Raw genomic sequence first — 6,005 nt, forward strand, 5'->3', positions numbered from 1 at the left:
CAGGAAGGACAGGCAGAGAAAAAAGGAAGGGGTGTTGCATTAGATATCAAGAATATTAACTTGTTCTGAGGTCCAGAAGGTTAGAAGCAGACCAACTGAAAGTCTCTGGGTAAAGAAAAAAAGGGGAAAAAAGAGAGGTGATGTCATGGTAGGGGGGGTCTCCTCTAGCCCACCACATCAGGAGGAGGATGGGGTATTTCTAGAACAAATAACGGAAATATCCAAAAGGCAAGACCTGGTACTAATGGGGGGACTTCAACTTCCCAGATATCTATTGGAAAAGTAATATGGCAAAACATAACATTTTCAAAACATTCTTAGAATGTATTGGGAATAACTTCTTATTTCCAAAAGTGGAGAAATGAAAAGGGGAAAAGCCACATTAGACTTAATTCTGACCAACAGGGAGGATTTGGCTGTGAATCTGAAGTTTGAAGATAATTGGGTGAAAGTGACCATGCAATGAAAGATTTCATGATTCTAAGGAAGAGTAGGAATTACAGCAACAGAATAAACACAATGGACTTCAAAAAAGCTGTCTTTAACAAACTCAGAGAACTGGTCAGTAAGGTCCCATCAGAAGAAAATCTAAGGGAAAAAGGAGGTCAGCAAATCTGGCAGTGTCTCAAAGACAATATTAAAGGTGCAACAGCACATTAGTCTGATGCAAAGGAAAGGTAGGAAGAATAATAAGAGGCCAGTGAGAGGCCATCAGGAGCTCTTCAATTACCTGAAAATCAGAAACAAATCCTACAGAAAGTGAAAACATGGACAAATTGCAAGGGAGGGGTACAAAAGAATAGCACAAACATGTACAAAGAAAATCAGAAAGACACAAAGGCACAAAATGATGACACCTAGCAAGAAGTCTAAAAGGTAATAAGAAGAGTTTCTATATATACATTAGCAGCCAAGGGAAAGATGAAGGCAAGTGTACAGCTTAGCTGGGAATGAGAACTAATAACGGACGGCATGAAGAAGGAGAATGTGTTTAATGCCTATTTTGCTTCAATCTTCAGTAACGAGGTAAATTGTGACCAGGTACTTAACATAATTAATATTATCAATCAGAGGGAAGGAATGCAAGCCAAAATAGAGTAAGAACAGGTTAAAGAATGTTTAGATAATTTGTATGTTTCCCAGAAGCAGAGCCCGATGAAATTCATCCTAAAATACATAAGGAACTAGCTAAAGCAATCTTGGAACCATTAGCAATTATCTTTGAGAACTCATGGAGAATGGGTGAGTCCCAGAGGACTGGAGAAGGGCAAACATAGAACTTGTGATGGGTTTGGTCACAGACACTCCCTTGTGCTGAGACTGTCACCTGATGTGCTGAGACTAGCTCTGAGCCCGTTTTCTCTGCCAGCTTAGGACTTCAGTACCCTGTCTTATTGAGCCAGATAGGCTAATCTGCTGCAACACAGACCCAGGGTCTGAACCATGCCTCCAGAGCTGCAGACTTAACTGAAAACCACTCAGCAAGTGCTCCTGTCTCCAGCACCCAGACACACAGCTCCCAATGGGATCCAAATCCCAAACAAATCCGTTTTACTCTGTATGAAGCTTATACAGGGTAAACTCCTAAATTGTCCACCCTCTATAACACTGATAGAGAGATATGCACAGCTGTTTGCTTCCCCAGGTTTTAATCACTTACTCTGGGTTAATTAATAAACAAAAGTGATTTTATTAAGTATAAAAAGTAGGATTTAAGTGGTTTCAAGTAATAACAGACAGAACCAAGTAAGTTACCAAGCAAAATAAAACAAAAACACGCAAGTCTAAGCCTAATACATTAAGAAACTGATTTCAGATGAAATCTCACCTTCAGAGATGTTTAAATAAGCTTCTTTCACAGACTAGGCTCCTTTCTAGTCTGGGCCCAAACCTTTCCCCTGGTACAGACCTTGCTAGTTCCAGCAGGCATCTCAGATGAAAAGCAGGGGAGTCACATGACTGAGACCCTTTGTTCTGTTCCAGCCCCTTTTATAGCTTTGGCACAAGGCAGGAATCCTTTGTCTCTCTCTGGGTTCCCACCCCTCCTTCTAAATGGAAAAGCACCAGGTTAAAGATGGATTCCAGTTCAGGTGACATGATCACATGTCACTGTAAGACTTCATTACCCACTTACTGGCACCCACGTATACAGGAAGGCTTGCAAGTAAACAGAGCCATTTACAACCAGTTGTCCTGGTTAATGGGAGCCATCAAGATTCCAAACCACCATTAATGGCCCACACTTTGCATAATTAGAATAGGACTTCCGAGTTATATTTCATATTTATAGTTTCAGATACTAGAATGAGACATTCATACAAATAGGATGAACACACTCAGTAGACTATAAACTTTGTAATGATACCTTACAAGAGACCTTTTGCATGAAGCATATTCCAGTTACATTATATTCACACTCATTAGCATATTTTAATAAAATCATCTGGAGTGCAACGTCAGAGTACCTGTCTTTTAGAAGGGGAACAAAGAAGATCTGTGAAATTATAGACCGGTAGCCTAATTTTGGTACAGGGAAAGAGACTGGAACAAATTATGAAACAGTCAATTTATAGGCATCTAGAGCAAGATTTCTCAAACTTCATTGCACCGTGACGCGCCTTCTGATAATAAAGTTCCTACATGACCCCTGGGGCGGGGGGTGGAGCCCGAGCGTGAGCCCTGCCACCCTGGGTGGGGGGAAAGGAGGCCGCAGGCCAAGTCCTGCTGCCCTAGGTGGGGGGAGAGGGGGCTGCAGCCTGAGCCCCATTGCCCCAGGTGGGGATTAAGCTCAGGCTTCAGCTTCAGCCCTGGGTCCCAGCAAGTCTAATGCTGGTCCTGGCAACCCCATTAAAATTGGGTCGCAATCCACTTTGGGGTCCCGACCCACAGTTTGAGAACCGCTGGTCTAAAGGATAATTGGGTTATAAGTAAAAGCAACCATGGAATTGTCAAGATCAAGCCATGCCAAGCCAACCTAATTTCCTTCTTTAACGGGATTACTGGCCCAGTGAATTGGGAGAAGCTAAAGACTTGCTATCTCTTGATTTTATTAATGCTTTTGACAGTTCCACATGATGTTCTCATAAGCAAAGTGTGGAAATGTGATCCGGATGAAATGGCTTTATAAGGTGGGTGCACAACTGGTTGAAAGACCCTACTCAAGGAGTAGTTCTCAATGCTTTGCTGTCACAAGGGTGGAACAGATCTAGTGGGGTCCCTCAGGGGTCTGTCATTGGTCTGGTACTGTTCAACATTTTCATTAATGACTTGGATAATGGAGTGGCGATTACACCTATAAATTTTGTGGATGACACCCAGCTGGGAGGGGTTCCTAGCTCTTTGAAGGACAGGGATAGAATTCAAATGGCCTTAACAAACTGGAGATTTGGTCTGAAATCAACAAAATGAAATTAAATAAACACAAGTGCGGAGTATTTCATTAAGGAAGGAAAAATCAAATCCCCAACTATGGTGTGGGGATTAACTAGCTAGGCGGTAGAACGACTGAAAAGGATCTGGAGTTTATAGTGGATCACAAATTGAATATGAGTCAACAATGTGATGCAGTGAGAAAAAGGTTGATATCAGCCTGGGGTGTTGTAACGGGGTATACAAACCCCACACTGGGCAGCCAGGGCTAAGGACATGCCGCCCCGCCACACCTGTAGGAAATGGTCCAACTGAAGGAGGAGTTAAAAGGCAGGGGAGCAGCTCATTTGGTGGCAGAGCAGGGAAGAGAGCAGACCTGCAGCTCCAGCAGAGGGGAGCTGAGCTGAGGAAAAGGCAGAATCTCTCTCCAGGACACCTGCCCAAAGGTCGCTCCCTGAGGGAAGGGAGGGCCTGTTCCAGAGGCAGCCTGAGAGGGGAATATTCCCCTCTCCCTCTTCCATTTTGTTAATTGCCCCTGCACTTGGCTTGGACGGCCCTAGAAGGGGAAGGCCCTAGGGCTGATCTGGCCCAGGTTGGGGGCCCCACTGCAGGAGGAAGCAGTTGCCAACCTGAGAGAGGAAGAGAGCTACCACGCTACATGCAGCCACCAGAAGGTGCCCGGTGGTGAGCAGACACCCTTGACGCTGCCCAAACCCGGACACTGACCTTGGGCCTATTGCAGGGGCGTGGTACAAAGTGGCCCATGGAGGGCAGTCTTAAGCGGCCCCAGCTGTCAGACCACTGATAACCCTCAAAGGACCCTGAGTTGGAGCCTGGTGGAGGGGGAGGGCCAAGGCTTCCCTGCCAACAAACCCCCTGCAAGTCACGGGTCTAAACCCTGACCACTAGGGGATGCTCCCCTACCAAGCAACCCGCGAGTGAGGACTGTCATAGGTGTGTTAACAGGAGTGCTGTGTGTAAGACACAGAAGGTCATTGTCCTGGTCTGCTCGGCACTGGCGAGGTCTCAGCTGGACTTCTGTGTCCAGGTCTGGGTGCCGCATTCTCAGAAAGACGTGGATAAGATGGGGAGAGTCCAGAAAATGAGAGCAACAAAAATGCTAAAAGGTTTGGAAACCTGACCTGTGAGGAGAGGTTAAGAAACTGGGGATGGTCAGTCTAGAGAGAAGAAGACTGAGGGGTGAGCAGAGAACAGTCTTCACACCTGTTACGGGCTGTTATAAAGAGGATGGTGATCAATTGTTCTCCATATCCACTGATGGCAGGACAAGCAGTAATGGGCTTAATCCGCAGCAAGAGAGATTTAAGTTCGATATTAGGAAAAACTTGCTAACCCTCAGGGTAGTGAAGCTCTGGAAGAGGCTTCCGAGGGAGGTTGTGGATTCCCTGTCACTGGAGGATTTTAAGAACAGGTTGGAAAAACACCTGTCAGGGATGATCTAGGTTTACTTGATCCTGCCTCAGCATGGGGGAGCTGGACTGGATGACCACTGCAGGTCCCTTCCAGCCCCCCATTTCTATGGTTCTCTGATAGCTGAGGGCCTAAGGAGGGCAGGGAGCTAGAGACAGGTGGGTGGGGGGAGGGATTAGGAGCATGTGGAGTAAGTGCAGAGATTGGTGGGGATAAGTAAGGAAGGGGGGTCGGGGGAGAGAAATAGTCTGTGGGTCCCAGGACTCTTGTTGGCACAGGAGGAGGGGGGAAGGGTTTGGATTATCCCAAAGCAGAAGGATTAAGTTTACGAAGAGGTGCCATTTTGAGCCCCCTGAAAAGAGATGGCGGTCACTCGTTTGGGATGTTATTGGCACATTCTTCTCCCTGGTTGGGACGGGACCCCTCTGCCCCGGTGGGGAGAGTCACCCTCTAAGCTGCAGCAGGAGATGGGGGCAGGTTTAGCTCCCAGCCTGTCTCTCATACTCAGCTCCAGGAGGTCTCAGGGATTCCCTCTGCACTCAGAGCCAGGGGCAGCGGGAAGCAGCCTCTCTGGGGTCCGGATTAGTGGTGAAATAAATGCACTTCCCATCAAGGGAAAATAGATCCTGGGGTCTCCAGATACAAGGGGCCGGGCAGGGACTCACCTTCCAGCGAGGGGTTAAAGATCAGGCAGCCGAGAAGGCAGAGGCTGAAGCAGGCAACTGGTCCCATCTTCGTGCTCCCCCTGGGGAGAAAACACACAAGGGAGATGGGGCCACGACAGCCTGAGATGCACCCTCAGGAGACCCCTATCCCCTGTGTGGCATTTCACAGGGGGAAGTGCTTCTGAGCTGGGGATGTTTGCTAAAGGGCCTGGCTGTGCTAGAAAGGCTCCAAGAGGGATCCCATCCCCCCAGCCCCGGGGGACCCAGCTCGGAGCCCATGTCCCTGGTTCTGGAGGACCCTTCCACCTCTAGCCCTCACTGAGCTGTGCCCCAGGGACAGAACTGGACACCAAACAGGGAGCCAGGACCCAGCTCCTCAGTGGCTGTGTTCTGCAAGCCGCACCGCCAGGGACTCCCTGAACCGGGGCTGAAGGTAGGGAGGAGCCCGGGGGCAGCAGGGAGGCCGGGTCTCAAGCAACAGGGTCCCATTTGCAGAACAAAGCGGTTCTCAGAAGGGGCATTTGCCATCTCCTGCTGTCC

Source organism: Chelonia mydas, chromosome 1 (genome assembly GCF_015237465.2).
Source record: "Chelonia mydas isolate rCheMyd1 chromosome 1, rCheMyd1.pri.v2, whole genome shotgun sequence".
NCBI classification, from domain to species: Eukaryota; Metazoa; Chordata; order Testudines; family Cheloniidae; genus Chelonia; species Chelonia mydas.